The 16,255-nt window shown below is 40.5% G+C and overlaps 1 long non-coding RNA gene across 1 annotated transcript in view; it reads left to right on the top strand.

The window, feature by feature from the left end:
• Nucleotides 1-4,332, top strand: part of LOC308666067 — a 180,395-nt gene extending 176,063 nt beyond the window's left edge. Inside the window, exon 4 of the long non-coding RNA XR_014026019.1 lies at nt 4,270-4,332. This is a non-coding gene — a long non-coding RNA (uncharacterized lncRNA). The remainder of the gene's footprint in view (nt 1-4,269) is intronic.
• The last annotated feature ends 11,923 nt before the right edge of the window (nt 4,333-16,255 follow it).

The raw sequence follows: 16,255 nt of genomic DNA, 5'->3' as shown, positions 1-16,255 counted from the left end.
TTATTCTGTCAATTAAAACAAAAACTAATTTTTATTATGTTTTCCCAGTATACCATAAGAAATAGACATTAACAGTGATAATAACTTTAGTGTGAAATAGGGTTACCTTACCTGGCCATGATCACCTGGGTATTTGCAACCCAGATATGGGGACCCTAGGAAGGAGTGCCATGAAATGTACCAACTCAGACTTCCTCCAAAGCAGGGGTGTTCAAAAGTTTGGTATTGGAGAATTTAACTTTTTAATAAACCTGTTTTGCTTCCAGAAAGCCACAGCAATGCATTGTGTTGTGGAGATAGATGTGGATTTTATCAAAAGAAAGACCAAAACACTGCAAAGAACCGTGTTTATTGCAATGATTATTAGGTGTCTCCTTCACAGGAGACAGGGACCCCAAACAATGGGAAAGCAACATTATTTATAGAATATGAGGGATACAAGACAGGAAATCCCAGGGATCTGGTTTGCTGGCCAGTCTGAGGAAGCTGGACAGGACCTTGTGGATATGTTTTTGTGTGTGTGTTTGAGTCAGTCAGTTGACTTCTGGCAACTTCCTGGACAAGTGCCTTCAGTTTTCTTGGCATGCTTTTCTGAAGTTGTTTGCAACTGCCAGCTGGTTTTGTGCCTAAGGTGGTATAGAACTTACATTTTCTGGGTTTCTAGACTGATGCCTTAACCACTTTGTATACCAAACTGGTTCTCCTTATTGTGTACTTGGGGATATTTCTATTGCTAGGCAAAATGGCCCTTTCAGGAGTTCAGCAGAACTGGGGAAGTCCATTGTTAAAGGAGATGGAATGTTTAGGTCATCAGCTAAGAGAGGACAGGCCTTTGTGGTTTCTTTAAATTGTAATTCCCTTGTTTTAAGGGTGTCCTTAAAGAACCAAGTTGCTGATGAGGAGGCTATTATTCTTTGGTTTGGGTGGGCTTGCAAGAGGATTTTATCTGGGGGAAAGGAGGGTTAATTTAGGTCTGATAAATTAGGCAAAGTGATGAACTGAGTTTGACCTTAAGTAAAGGTAAAGGTAAAGGTTCCCCTGCACATGCGTGCTAGTCGTTTCCAACTCTAGGGGCCGGTGCTCATCTCCGTTTCCAAGCCGAAGAGCCAGCGCTTGTCCGAGGACGTCTCCGTGGTCATGTGGCCGGCATGACTAGACGCCAAAGGCGCACGGAGCGCTGTTACCTTCCCACCGGAGTGGTCCCTATTTTTCTACTTGCATTTTTATGTGCTTTCGAACTGCTAGGTTGGCAGAAGCTGGGACGAGTAACAGGCGCTCACTCTGTTACGCGGCACTCAGGGTTCGACCCGCCAAACTGCCGACCTTCAGATCGACAGGCTCAGCGTCCTAACCCACTGAGCCACCGCGTCCCTGAGTTTGACCTTAGTCATATCTAAAAGACAGGGATGAAAAGCATCCAACCTATATTTTTGTTAGATTTTTCTCTACTACAGTAGAGAGTTTGGCTCCTTTTTTATTATTGTAATTGATAAAACAAAGAATGATTGCATTTTTATCAGGGATAAGCAACTCTGGGCCTGTAGCAATAATATAATCAAGGAATCTCCTAGTTGCCCAACCAAGTCTCTAAATTTGTGGGGAAAGGAAATCCTTTTAGTTAAAAAAAGTTACAAAGGAATGATTCTGCAATTCATTGGGAATGTTAAGGTATATACAAGCCTTTCTCAACTTATATCAACCAAGTGTTTTGGTGTGCAATTTCCACCACATACTGTACTGCCACTGGCCATGCTGAGACCCAGCGTGATGTAGTTCTAAGGTGCTGGACTAGGAACAGGTAGACCTATGTTCTGGTTCTCCTTTAGGCCTGGAGGTCAGCTGGGTGACCTTGGACAGGAGACACTCCATCTCAAATCTAATTAATACCATGTAAGAGAGACACTAAGAAGAAGAATTTCCATGGGTCATGATAGATGTAATTGAGGGAACATCTGGTTGGGAGAGGCTAATATGCAACATAGTGTGCAGACTGCAATCTGGTAATCCTAATCCTACTCTGCTTCTATAACTGTTTCAAGAATTTGATTCATGGCAAACAGCAACACAGTCACACATGCTAGAACATCCTTCAGCTCCAGGCTTTCAACATTCTGTGGTACCTGTAGAGGCATTTTTTTTACAACTGATCCTTGCCATTAGATCCATTCAGAAATACATTTGTTTATATTTAGTTTACCTTAGAAACTCCCAGAATTGCCCTTATTTTAGACTTACCTCTTTATACATCCTGTGGTGGACATCAATTTGCCCCTCAGTGTATAAAAGTTGAACTGTAACCCAATTCATGATTATTACAGGAAGGAATCAAACAGTTTATTGATACACATTTGCCATTTTAAGAGCGTTACCTAAATCAGAATGTGAATTGAAGTAACTATAACAAAACATAAAGAAAACTCAATCAAAGTACTATTATATAATGGTAGGAAATGATAAGAGGAATAAAAAAAGGCAATACAATGTGAATAAAAAGGATCACCAGTACCGTAAAGTATTCCAATTCCTACACTTTTTCAAGTCCTCTTCCAGCCTTCTCCTCTTAAAAACATCCAAACTTTCTGAGCTATTCTAACTTTAGCACTGATCTGTTAAAAGCTTCCATTTGAATAGATAAAAAAGTTGCTCAAAATCTTCCATTTCCAGCAAGGAGCAAAGAAAGAAGTGGGAAATGAAAGGGAAAGTTCACTGGAATCAAAAAAGAAAGAAAGATGAAAGTGACAAAGTATAGCGAGTGAAGCTATTTCTGTAATACAAACAGAACTAGACCATAGGTGGACCCTGGAGTTTTTGCTCCATCTATACCTGTCCTGACTCTTAGCTTTGCAATTTACTACTATCATCTTTCATTGGAATGCAGGTCACATTGAGATGCATTTTTTCCCAAAAGAAACCATATAGGTTACGGTTTCACTACCTGCTGTGTAGCTTGATGGCTTCCCTTTGCTTGTTTTGTCCTCTCATTAGATGCACTATTACCCGACTTCAGCAAAAGCAATATGTACATCAGGGAAATATTAGAGGCTTTTTCCATTTCAATCCAAGATGGCCACCAGTCTTGTTTCCTGAGCAAAATAATTTCTTATACCTGGAAGGCCTGGATTAATAACTGTAAAAATAGCAACAAAAACTCTACATAGTACTGATTCCCCTCCCCTTTTTATCCTTGCCGAAACCCAGTCTGTATTGGTAGCTCAGTAGAAAATACAATGAGTTTCATATCTGAATCTAGATTTCCCTATGCAACATTTATTATCTATTCCTCAGATAGATGTTACTTTGAAAAGCAACATGGAAGAATTAGTAGATTTTCAAAGAAAAGGACTAACTTTGTTCTCCTCTGTTCATAGAAGAAATCAGAATTTCTTCTGATATTTGCTAGGGCTGTTTCATTGTTTGTTCTAGCATTCTTTTCTCTCCAGCACCTACATCTATAGACATTAAGCAGTCTTTTGAAGAACAGTCCCACAACTTTCTGGTCCATTGACTTGTGACATCACAGTTGATTTATTCACTTTTAAACCTTGCTAAGCACATTGATTGTGCTTAGATTGTAAGCCGCCCTGAGTCTTCGGAGAAGGGCGGGATATAAATGGGATTAAAAAAAACAACACCTGTATATTTGATAAATTGGGAGTAGATTAATTGCAAACCTGCAAGTTATATTACGTTTTGTTTCAAACTTGTTCCATTGATTTCCTAACTGGGGTTCCTGGCAAAGACATAGAATTAATTCGTCTTGAGCCCAAGAACTGATTATGAATGCAGAATATACAAAATTCCCAATCTTTCTGTACAAAAATACCTAATTTCTTACTCCCTGGAGACAATTTTAAAATGGGCAGAAACTGCTTCTTTTAGGCTTCTGCCATAATTTGTTTAATTTCATCTTATTTAAATCTCCATTATTAGTAAGTGAAAATAGTGGGATCTACGTTTGCTAAATCATAGTATAATTTCCTTATTCGGGCTTAATGTGAAGTATGACTCCATCAACAGAACATTGTAAAGTGGGGGTCTTTTTGTGAGCATGATTAAATGAATATAATTAAGCAAAATATAAAGAAACCTATCACAAATTTGTTGATAGGTATATTGTATATGAATCCTTTTCTTTTATTTCTTTTAATATCACAAGTGATGAATTGTGTATATTACAGATATTGTATAAACAACACTACACACAGAAACACACACATTGTATATTGTTTGACAGTAAATTATTGCTATGTCTTTCTTTTCCATTTCCAGCTCCTCCTCTTCATATTCCTTCTCTGCCAGTTACTTAAGCAGAGTGTACATGGGATCTTTCTTCATTTTATCTCCACAAGGAGGAGGTAGGTTAGGCTTAGAAAAATTGGTGCAAAGGCACCCAGTGTACTCTCCCCCAGGACTAGTCCCTCACCTTTACTGCTACTGTCCACTGGGTTGAGTGGTTGCCCAGCCACGTGGTAAGGGGGTGGGGGTGGCCACATTCTGTACCAACTGAAGTTTCCAGGTATATTCAAAGACTAGCAAATAGAGCACATTGGCATGATCGAATGTACAGTGCCAAGGGCATTGATAAATGTTGTCAAGTCCTCTTTGCATATTAATCAAATCAGGGCAAAGATTTCCCTAGCTTTGGTTCCATGTGCTGGTAAAACAGAAGTGTGGATCCAAGAATACCCTCAATGTCCAGACCCACTTCTTCAAAATGAGTGTGACAGAATCTTGCACCATTATAGGAATCAAAATAAAGCAAATGTTTTCTGGACAGAATCATTGTGCCCTACTGGAATTCAGTCTCAATTTATTTTGTACTAACTAAACTCCCACAGCTTCCAAATACCAAGCAAGGATGTCCATGGCCATCTTCTACTGAGCCTGGGAGGAAATATGTATGATCCTGCCACATACATTTCCTCATTCTTCATTGCCACCATCCATACTTGAAGTGAAGTCCTTTTTGGTTGCAAAAGGTTTGATGTATGAGAAATCTTAGTTCATCTCCACCCATGATATCTGAATAGAACTTGTCAGATTTATGATATTGCAATGCACTATATTAATTAATGATGGCAGAAAACAGGAAAATGTTTTATTTCTCCACATAATATCAAGTAAATTTCATGTGATACTGAAGGCAGAAGTAAAACACCAGTTACAATTTGGGTGTTTTTGAATGCACCTGTACATTTGCCATCCGTCCTACATTAGTCAATGAACTGCTCATGTGATCTGGTCTTTAAGGAACATCTACAACAGAAAATGAAAGAGTAATTTATTTGTTTTCAACCAGAGCAAGAAAAATATACTGAAAAAGAGAGCACAGTATATATTAGAGAAAACTAAGCCCAGAATGGTAATGTCCAAACATATATATTTTCTGACGTAAGGTGTAATTGCAGAATATATGTACAGTATATTAGGCCAGTGGTCTGTGCAGCTTGGAGGTGTGGCTAGGGGAGGGGGAGGGGAACTGAGCCTAGTGAGCAGCTGGCTGGGACACATATGCACTCACACACAGCCCTTGCACAAGTGGTGGGCTGGCACACACATGCACAGTTTGACTTGTGTGAGTGGTGGGCCAGCGCACATGTGTGCAAGGGCCTGCCAGCCCACCGCTCGTGCAAGTTGAGTTGCGTGCATATGTGCATGAGCGTTCCGGACTACCACTCGTGCAGCCCAGTAATGGGCCGCAGCCCAGGGTTTGGGGACCCCTGTATTAGGCAAACTGCAAACAAAACTATTAGTTCATTGGAGAAATATATTACAAATTAATATGCACATTATTTTAAAATACTGAAATTGAATTATCTGCATTCACTTTTTTTTTAAAAAAAGGAAGAAATATTCAGTAGAAATACAAAACTGTTTAAATCAACTTTCTGCAATACTGTGCTCTCCAGGTGTCTTGGACTATAATTTCTAAAAATTCTAGCTAGCGTGGTTTTTGTAATTCAGTGAAACTGGAATACATCCAATTAAAGGAGGCAGATCTAAATACTGACATTGCTTGAAGCCACAAGGAAGAGTTGGAGGTAAATATGAATGTTAGTTACCTTGTGCCTAGTTTTTATTTCACTCAGCCAAAGAGGAATCAGTTCGTACTCTTACGTTTATGGAAATACTCCTCAAACTGAACTCATCTTAGCTTCAATATCTCATTAACTAAGTGCAGCTGGATTTTTGCTCTCCCCCCCCCCCCACAATATGCTCCTTCTTGTCCAAAAGAAATTGCAGTGCTTAAGGATGCTCTCCAGAGAGTACTTCAAACACTGCAGCTGTATCTTTATTTATTTAGTCAATTTATATAGCCATCCATATCAGCAAATGACTCTGGGCATGAAAGTCTTCCTGCTTCCTCTGTCAAAATCCAGTTGATAATTACCATGTAGTGTCACAAGTTCCAATGCAAAACCACACTTTTTAAAAAGGAAAACAAATCTCCTTTGCAGTCTTGCTACCTCCCTATTCCTCACCCCCCTCACCGCCATTTCACACTTTCAAGTTGCTCTGTTTTTTCAATTGATTCCGGTGTCTGAATATGGGGAGCTGAATTATTTACTAGCTGACTCAGAGCTTGATGACTAAATTGGTTCTTGGTTCTGCTCTTTAGGGAGGGGAAAAAAGCAGGAAATCTAATAGATACAGAACTTTACTGTCCTCTGCCAGTGGTTGTGGTACCACAGGGAGGGGGAAGATATAGTTCAGTAATAGAGAATTGTGGAATTAAAGTCAGAGTAGCGGAGCTTATTTTGCAAGGCATTTCCATAACAAATTCATGAAATGGCAGCATGAATATGTTTGTAGTTGGTTGAATTCAGCATCTTGAATGATTAATTTCTTATAAATACTCTGTTATATTTGTTTATACTTTTAAAGAACAAGATTTCTCACCCTTCATACTAACATCAAACAGTGACCATAATTCTAAATACTCAATCCAACAATCTCATAAAAAAACTTAATGATTTAAGAATGGAATATATATTTTTTTTATTTTGTTTTATTATTTTATTTCCTTGTCCTCTGAACTGTAAGAGAAATTGTAGAAAACCTTGATTGCTAAACAATTTGCCATTCATGAATTGTTTTTATATTGTTTTAATATACAGTTGTTGTTGTTAGTTGCGAAGTCGTGTCCGACCCATCGCGACCCTATGGACAATGTTCCTCCAGGCCTTCCTGTCCTCTACCATCTTCTGGAGTCCATCTAGGCTCACGCCTACTGCTTCAGTGACTCCATCCAGCCACCTCATTCTCTGTCGTCCCCTTCTTCTATTGCCCTCAATCTTTCTCAGCATTAGGCTCTTCTCTAGTGAGTCCTTCCTTCTCATTAGGTGGCCAAAGTATTTGAGTTTTAGCTTCAGGATCTGGCCTTCTAGTCAGGGTTGAGCTCCTCTAGGACTGACCGGTTTGATCGCCTTGCAGTCCAAGGAACTCGCAGGAGTCTTCTCCAGCACCATAGTTCAAAGGCTTCAATTCTTTGGCGCTCAGCCTTTCTTATGGTCCAGCTTTCACTGCCATACATTGCAACTGGGAAGACCATCGCCTTGACTATACGCACTTTTGTTGACAGGGTGATGTCTCTGCTTTTTAGTGTGCTGTCTAGATTTGCCATGGCTTTCCTCCCCAGGAGCAAGCGTCTTTTAATTTCTTGGCTACAGTCCCCATCTGCAGTGATCTTGGAGCCCAGGAAAATAAAATCTGTCACTACATCCATTTCTTCCCCATCTATTTGCCAGGAATTGAGAGGGCCAGATGCCATGATCTTGGTTTTCTTAATGTTTAGTTTCAACCCAAGATTTGCACTCTCCTTCTTCACCCGCAACAAGAGGCTCTTTAGTTCTTCTTCACTTTCTGCCATTAAAGTGGTATCATCTGCATATCTTAGGTTGTTGATGTTTCTTCCGGCAATCTTAATTCCAACTTTTGATTCATCTAGCCCTGCCTTTCTCATGATGTGCTCTGCATACTGTATAAGTTAAATAGGCAGGGCGACAGTATACAGCCTTGCCGGACTCCTTTCCCAATTTTGAACCAATCAGTGGTTCCGTGTCCAGTTCTCACTGTTGCTTCTTGGCCCGCATATAGATTTCTCAAGAGACAAATAAGATGGTCTGGTATGCCCATCTCTTTAAGGACTTGCCAGAGTTTGTTATGATCCACCAATCAAAGGCTTTAGCATAGTCAATGAAGCAGAAGTAGATGTTTTTCTGGAACTCTCTAGCTTTCTCCATGATCCAGCATATGTTAGCAATTTGATCTCTAGTTCCTCTGCCTCTTCGAAATCCTGCCTGTACTTCTAGTAGTTCTCGATCCACATACTGCTAGAGTCTAGCTTGTAAAATTTTAAGCATAACTTTACTAGCATGAGAAATGAGTGCAGTAATATACAGTAGTTATGTATTATCTCAAGATTGTTAGAGGAGTCTGATGCTTGAATTCCTTCCAATTCTCCTTTCTTCTCCTGGTTTCATTTAATACTAACAAGGATGTAACTTCTTAGAAAATTCAAGATAGAAATAAAATGTTATGTGTTATTTTCTCTTAATAGGAATAAGGTAAAGGTAAAGGTTCCCCCGCACATGCGTGCTAGTCGTTTCCAACTCTAGAGGCCGGTGCTCATCTCCGTTTCAAAGCTGAAGAGCCAGCACTTGTCTGAGGACGTCTCCGTGGTCATGTGGCCAGCATGACTAGACGCCAAAGGCGCACGGAATGCTGTTACCTTTCCACCATAGTGGTCCCTATTTTTCTACTTGCATTTTTTACGTGCTTTCAAACTGCTAGGTTGGCAGAAGCAGCGATGAGTAACAGGCGCTCACTCTGCTACATGGCACTCGGGATTCAACCCGCCAAACTGCCAACCTTCTGATCAACAAGCTCAGCGTCCTAACCCACTGAGCCACCACGTCCCTTTTATAGGAATACTTGAGCTTAATGGGAGAAGCAACAAGGTATCTTGGGGTAGATAAAAGGAGCCTTCCTGAAGATTGCATTACTTTTGGCAATAGGGCATCCCCTGGGCAATAGTGTTGTCACTGGTAAATCCTTTCAATCCAGAAGCACCTTTCAGTTAGTTTTGTAGATGCTTCCAACACGAATATATGGTATCCCCATCAATTCCACATAGCAATTTGAAATGGAACAAGCTTCGGCCTCATTTGTAATTTCTCAATCAACAGATTAATCCTTCTTCTTTAAAACTTTCTTCTTACAAATATTTTGCTTTATCGATAGCTGAATTATGAAAGTAATTCAGTAATTCAGATACCATCGTATCCCCAATGACAATGGGAACACAACAGATCCCACAAGTCTATTGAAACAGTCATACTCAGAAGCACGTCATCATTGATTTAAGATATTGTGGAACAGTTACAGTTTTCTAAAAACCGTGGAATGTTTGATTTCACAATTTCTACATTTTCATCTAATTTACAGTTTTCATACTAATGATGTAGATCAGAGTCATCTGAAGATAATTATGCTCTGAAGCACAATAATCCTGAATAATCAAACTGAATAATCAAATCTCAATGTCATGATGTAAATCTTAGTGGTCAAAAGACACATTTGAGGAGGATATGCTCACAAAAAGAAAGATGTATAGTATATATTTTATGGGGAAATGGACTCAGGTTGATGTAGAAATGGGATAGGCCAGAAATAGACTGCTTCCATCCATGTCTAGTCCTTAGGGCTTTGGGTACAGACAGAAAAAGAGGGGCTTCTAGCGGCTAATAGCACAGGATAGCATTAATATAGAGCTGGAGAATTATTGAAGATACCTACTGTATATAGGCATGCAGAATATTACAGGAAATGGGAATTCCTCTAAAGAGATTTCCCAGTACTGTTCATTATCCACTGAAAATCTGATTTCTATTCTATAATGGATGTTGAAATTCGAGAAGCACATGGTGATCATGAGGTTTCAATTTGGTTTGTATTGAAAGATTGTATCATGCTCCAGTGTCTTGATCTCTATACCATCTCCACTCACATCTAAAATAGGCAAGTCTTAGAAATGACTCAGTGTGCAGAATAAAAGACATTTGCCTGAATCGTGGCTTTGTGCTTCTGATCTGCTTCCTCCCATCAACCATTTGCCTGTCAGCTTTCCCCATAACATTCCTCTCTAGATGTATTTGATGTTTTTTTTACTGCAATTCAGCAATATCTGAGTACCATCTGGATATAACCCTCCATTATACAACATGTAGACATGACTGAATTTGGTTTAAGCCTTGGCCTTTCTGAAGCCTTGGAAAATGTAAACAAAATTAGCCATGAAGCTTGGAATGTCTTTTCCGCAACAGATCTGCCTTCCCCAGGCCTTCCAGGTGTATTGGACTATCAGGCCAACCATTCCCAACCAGCATAACAATTGGCAAACTGCAGCAAGGATGGATGTCTCTGCTCTCATGAGTTGGTCTATACAAAATAATCTAATCTCATTTTCTTGCCATTGCTGATCTATATGATGAAACAAAACATGTGTGAGAATAAACAAAATGCTCAACAGTGAACAAGGAGTAAGGCAAGGATGACTGATCCTCCAGGTTGTTTATTAATGGATAAATGAATAAGCCATATTATGGTGACTTTATAGAGTTTTATTGGTTAGAGATGTAAATGGACATGTGTTTTTGTATACATATTATATATTGTTAGCTAAATCCCTTTTTTGGTTATTTGGTCTGTCAAAGATCCTCTCCTCCCTTTTGTGAGTTTCTCTGCTTTCCTAATAGTAGTCATTTATTTTCTTATAATCCAGAAAGGAGAAGTAGAAAAAAGGAGAGAGAGAGGATTTTTTGCCCTCTCCTTCTTCTTTTTTTCCTTTTTATATATGTTTAACTCTTTGGTCCCACTTAGCACTCCATAGTTCTATGGCCGGATGATACGAAGAATGATTGCAGGAATTGGATAAGTCTAGTTTAATGAAAAGAAAGACTAAGGCTGATGTGATAGCAGTGTTCCAATATCTGGAATAAGAGCCATGGCGATGCAGTGATCAGAATACAGTATTGCAGGCTAACTGCATTCCCATTGCCAGGAATTTGATCCTAACCAGTTCAAGATTGACTCAGCCTTCCATCCTTCCGAGGTCAGAAAAATGAGGACTCAGACTCTTGGGAGCAATATGATAACTCTGTAAACCACTTAGAGAGTGTTCTAAAGCACTATTAAAGGGCATATAAGCCTAAGTGCTGTTGCTCTTTCAGAGGCTGCCACAAAGAAGAGGGGGTCAACATATTCTCCAAAGCACTTGAAGGAAGGACAAGAAGTAACAGAGGAAAACTAATCAAGACCAATTAACCAGTGGAACGGCTTGGATGCTCCATCACTGGAGGTTTTTAAGCGACTGGACAGCCATTTATCTGAATGGTATATAGGATCTTCTTCTTGAGCAGGGGTTGGAATAGAAGATGCAAGGTCCTTTCCAACTCTATTATTCTGTTATTCTTTTGGAACTTTCCCTTATTTCTTTATTTGACAAAGCCAATCAATCATTTTCAGTTCTCTTTTCCAGGAGGTATGTATTATTTATTTATTTTTCATTCGCCACCCCCACCCACCCCCGTTATCCATTCCTGCTATCAGATAGTTCAGCCATGCTTTATTTTATATAGCAAAATTGTTCTCTCATTTTTGCATAAGTTTTATTGGGCAATCTGCTCACTGGCATAAGTTTACTTGTCTGAGTTGACCTAAAAATGGGTCACTTGTTCTGAGTTGTCATTGTGAATCAGGGCAAAAAATTACTGAGATTTTCATCCAGAAAATAAAAAGGACATTTGGAACAGATGGGTATTTTATTTGTTTCTTAGACTAACTTGAGAGAGAGAGAGAGAGAGAGAGAGAGAGAGAGAGAGAGAGAGAGAGAGAGAGAGAGAGAGAGAGAGAGAGAGAGAGAGAGAATGTAGGTCATCCATCATCAACATACTGTACTGAGTTCCTTCAAATTGTGTAATCACCAGTAGGCTGTATCTTCCTACATCTTAAAAAGAATTGTCACTTTAATTACTGTCATTTCTAGTCATATGGAATTAGGAACACAAGAAAAGGCAATCAGGGTTACTTTTGTTTTCATACTATCATCAACAAGGCCTTGTTTTTAACTGATTCTTGAGCACTAGAGATAAAAGGTTCTTAAAGACAGGTCAGTGTCAAACCTCACGAAATCAAGATCTTAACAAAAGTCTGAGAAAATGCTTTTGCTTGGAACATTAGAAAGTTGCAGCCATTTGGGTGGGATATTTAATGTTCAGATTAGTCAGTTTTGTAATCAACCAGAATAGGAAGTTTTTAACAGATTGTTAGTTCACCTTAAATTAAAGCATTCAGTAGCACTTAAGCAAAGCCAGTCATACTTTCTATCTAGTTTAATTAAGGTCACATGCCAGTTGTCCCATAGAAGTCCTATCACCATCACCATAATTACTATTTCTTTCTGAAGATGCCATATGTAGGAAACAGTATTTTGGAGGGCAAAGGCGAACTACAAAAATGAAACATTGTATTTGAAGGAATTAAAAATATAATTATCGTTTTAATGTCTGTTCAAACATATTGCGAGATTAGATTTAGAATGACTTATGTAATTTTGAAAATCTTGTTTTAAAATAAAAAAGATATGCTGTGGTTTAAGGGGTAGAAAAGAACACCAAACATAGCCATCAAAATAAAGTTCACTATAACAATAATGTATATTTGGGACTTTTTAACTTAGAAACCAGGAAAATAAATGAAAGGATAGAACTGGGGAACATCCAGAACGCTGAAAAGGGAAAAATTCAGGACAGAAAAAAGGTACTACTTCATAAATTACAAAATATGGAGTTTTCAACCCAAGGATGTTATGATGGCCACAAACATGGACAACTTTAGAAGGGGATTAAATAGATTTATGGTGAAGACTATCAAGAGCTATAGAGTTGAAATGGGATTATAATGCCCCAGGTTTAGAGAAAATGCATATCTCAGTACTAGTTGCTAAGAATCCAGTTATTTGGTCAATGTCCATCTTGTTTGGATCTTATATCTGGCTGGACACAGGATACTAGATAAGACTAGATTAGGAATGACTCTTCTGTTTTTATATTTTGCTGTAGAAAAAAAAGTTTCCAAATCACCTTTGAACATGCTTTTACTGAATGTTAGCATCTGATGCACTGCATCGGTTATTATATTTAAGAGAATTGTGTAACCAAGCTGGAAAATATTATAAAAATAGAGAAGAGCAATAATTTTATTTATTCATTATGAAATAAGAGTGTATCTCGCTCTAGATCAAGGGTGTCAAACTCAATTTCATTGAGCGCCGCATCAGCATTGTGGTTGCCCTCGGGGGACCGGGTGGTGTGGCCAGGCTGGGTGTGGCTTGCTGTATGGGTGTGGCTGGAGTGGGTGTGGTCTACTGGGTGGGCATGGCCAGCTCCACATCATTCGTGTCAAGGCAGCCTGTGGGGGCCTGGGCAGGAGTGGGACAGATCTGAAGGCCTCTGGAAAAAGGGGATGGGACCGGGGCAAGTGCCAAGGCATGGTCCACTGGAGGAGCCTCACTGTTCCTCTCAGGCCCTGGGGGGGGCTGGATGGTGCCATGGGCTGCCCGGAACCCTGGGCAGCAGAGGTCAAACACCCAGTCCGGCCCTCAAGCACCCATGGCACCAAGCCCAGCCCCACTTCCCCAAGGGGGTGTCCAGTTGCACTTACCTTCTCCTCAAGGCTGCTGCTGCTATGGTTGCTATGCTTGCTCTCCTTAGCCAGGTTGCTCATGATGGATATGAGGGCAAAGTCAGAGGGAGGCCCACTCCCTCTCCATGGGAGGAGAACCAGCTTTGTATCCAAAGCTTCCTTAGCAATAGGATGGGAGACCCCCAGGATAGGCCAGGAGGAAGGGGCAAGGGGATTGTGAAAGGGCAGCAGGGTAGGACTAAGGCAGGACTTCCCTCAGACCCTCCCACTCCTTCCTTCCTTCCTTCCTTCCTTCCTTCCTTCCTTCCTTCCTTCCTTCCTTCCTTCCTTCCTTCCTTCCTTCCTTCCAAGAGTGGTGGGAAAATATTTGAGAGGAGGGAGGGAGAAAAACAGGCAAGAAACACAGCTGGGGAGGTGTCATCCTTTGTGAGGAATGAAGAAATGCACCATCACCTGGAAGTGGCCAGCACATGGCCCTCGCCTACTTCAAATATCTGGCTTGGTGGGCTCTGGGGGAGGTGATGCCATGAGTAGTGTGAGAGTCAAAGTTACCTCTGCAATGCTGCCCAGGCCCCAGCCTGCCCGGTTTGAGCAGGCAGCAGGGTGCTCTCCTCACAGCACCGAGAGTCTGAGCTGGGCAGTGCAAAGCTCTCCAGCTTTGAACCTTGCTGCCTGCTGAAATCGGGCAGGCTGGAGTCTGAGTGGTGTCATGCTTCTTTTAGAATTCATGCTGCCTGGCTCAGCCTCTCGATGCTGTGAGGAGAGCGCCCCACTGCCTGCTGAAACCCCTTCCCCAGAGCCCATCAAGCTGGATATATGAAGCAGGCGAGGGCCATTTGCTGGCCACTTCCAGGTGATGGTGCATTTCTTCATTCTTCACAAAGGGTGACACCTCCCCAGTGTGTGCCCAGGGGGCAGGGCTGACACAGCAAGGGCCAGTCCCCCGCTGTTTCCAGATGGCCTTGTGGACCTAAAACTGAATGCATTTCAGCATAGATGGCTACCACAAAATTGTACATTGGCTCCTGGCCGGCCTGGGGCCAAGGCAGCGGGGGCCGTTCCCTCACTGTTTCCAGGATGGCTTCACAGGCGACATGAAACCACTTTGCAGGCCACATCCAGCCCGCAGGCCTTGTGTTTGACATGTCTGCTCTAGATCCTAAAGAAATCAATGGAAACTAGCTCAACCAAGCTTTGAAAAAATGAATAAGGAAAACACAGACTGCCATTACTGTTGATAACAAAAGTCATTGTACCTCTCTATTTCTATGTTGTTCAGACTATGTTGGAATACTGCAACTGGATTCTGGGTATGACATTTAAAGAAAGCCACTGACATATTGAACATGTCCAGAGTAGAAAAGTTATAAAGGGTCTGGAAGAAAAACATATGAGGAATAGTTAGGTTCACTAGATATGTTGAGCCAGAACAAGAAAAAACTGCAGGGATATATGTCTGTCTTTATAATTCTAAAGAGCAATTATGTAGAAGATGTTTAAGTTGTTCTAGAACACAGGACAAAGACAATGGAACAATTACAATGATGCAGATTTCAATTCATCATCAGGAAAAAGTTAAGAGCTATTTAATAATGGAATAGACTGCCTTGGAAAGAGGCGGCCTTGTTCACTGGAGGTGTTCAAACAGAACATGGATGGCCATCTATCAGACCTGTCATAATGAATTCTTGCACTGGGCATGGATGATTCTTGCAGTTGGACTAGATGATCTCCAAATTCCTTCTCAATCTTACTATAGTGGATTTACTTGCATGAATGTACCAGTCACATGAAGCATTGTCCCTATCTACAATATTTCTGGGTGTGAGATATCCCTCTACGATCTAGCCTATGTGGGGTTCCATTGACAAACTGTTCAGGAAGAAACTGCTGCCTCTAAAAGTAGATTCTTTGGCAAGGAACAGCTACTTGCATGCAGTTCTTCAGATTGAGTCAGGGGTGGTATGACTTCAGACCATCTCATCTGGCTGATTAGGTTACAGAAAGATAAAAGCAAATGGAAGAAAATGAGCTGAAAGGCAAAAATGGGAGAAGATGGAGGGGAAGATAAAAGCAAATGGAACACAGAGGATGACTTAATAGAAAACAAGAAAAAAGGTCCCTATTGGTACTATCTTGCACTATGCTTTGATATATACGCATATCAAATAAACATCCTGATATTGAAATAAAGATTAGCTAAAATTTATGCTAAAAAAGAACATCTTTTGCACTGTCCCCACAACTCCCCACATGCCACATGCCTTATAAATGACTTTTGTGTTGCAGCTCAGTCCCTTTCCCCAGGGATTATAAGCTTAATTTATTAGCATCTGCATACATACAACTCCTATTTTTGTATTTGCTTTAGAAAGAGAAATGGCAATTCCAGAATGAGACATGCTAGAACAGAACCAGGGAAAAAATATTCATCTCATTTCAACTGGAAGCCAATCCTGTTGCATTCCTGTGAGCTGAAATCCTTTTCAATACTGATCTGTGGCTCGGATCCCCAATGCAGTTTTTTATTGCTCTTATCCAGGCAGATGTT

This window comes from Vipera berus, assembly GCF_964194415.1.
Source record: "Vipera berus genome assembly, chromosome: 1".
Taxonomy (NCBI): Eukaryota; Metazoa; Chordata; class Lepidosauria; order Squamata; family Viperidae; genus Vipera; species Vipera berus.
This window is presented reverse-complemented; position numbering and strand designations above follow the sequence as displayed.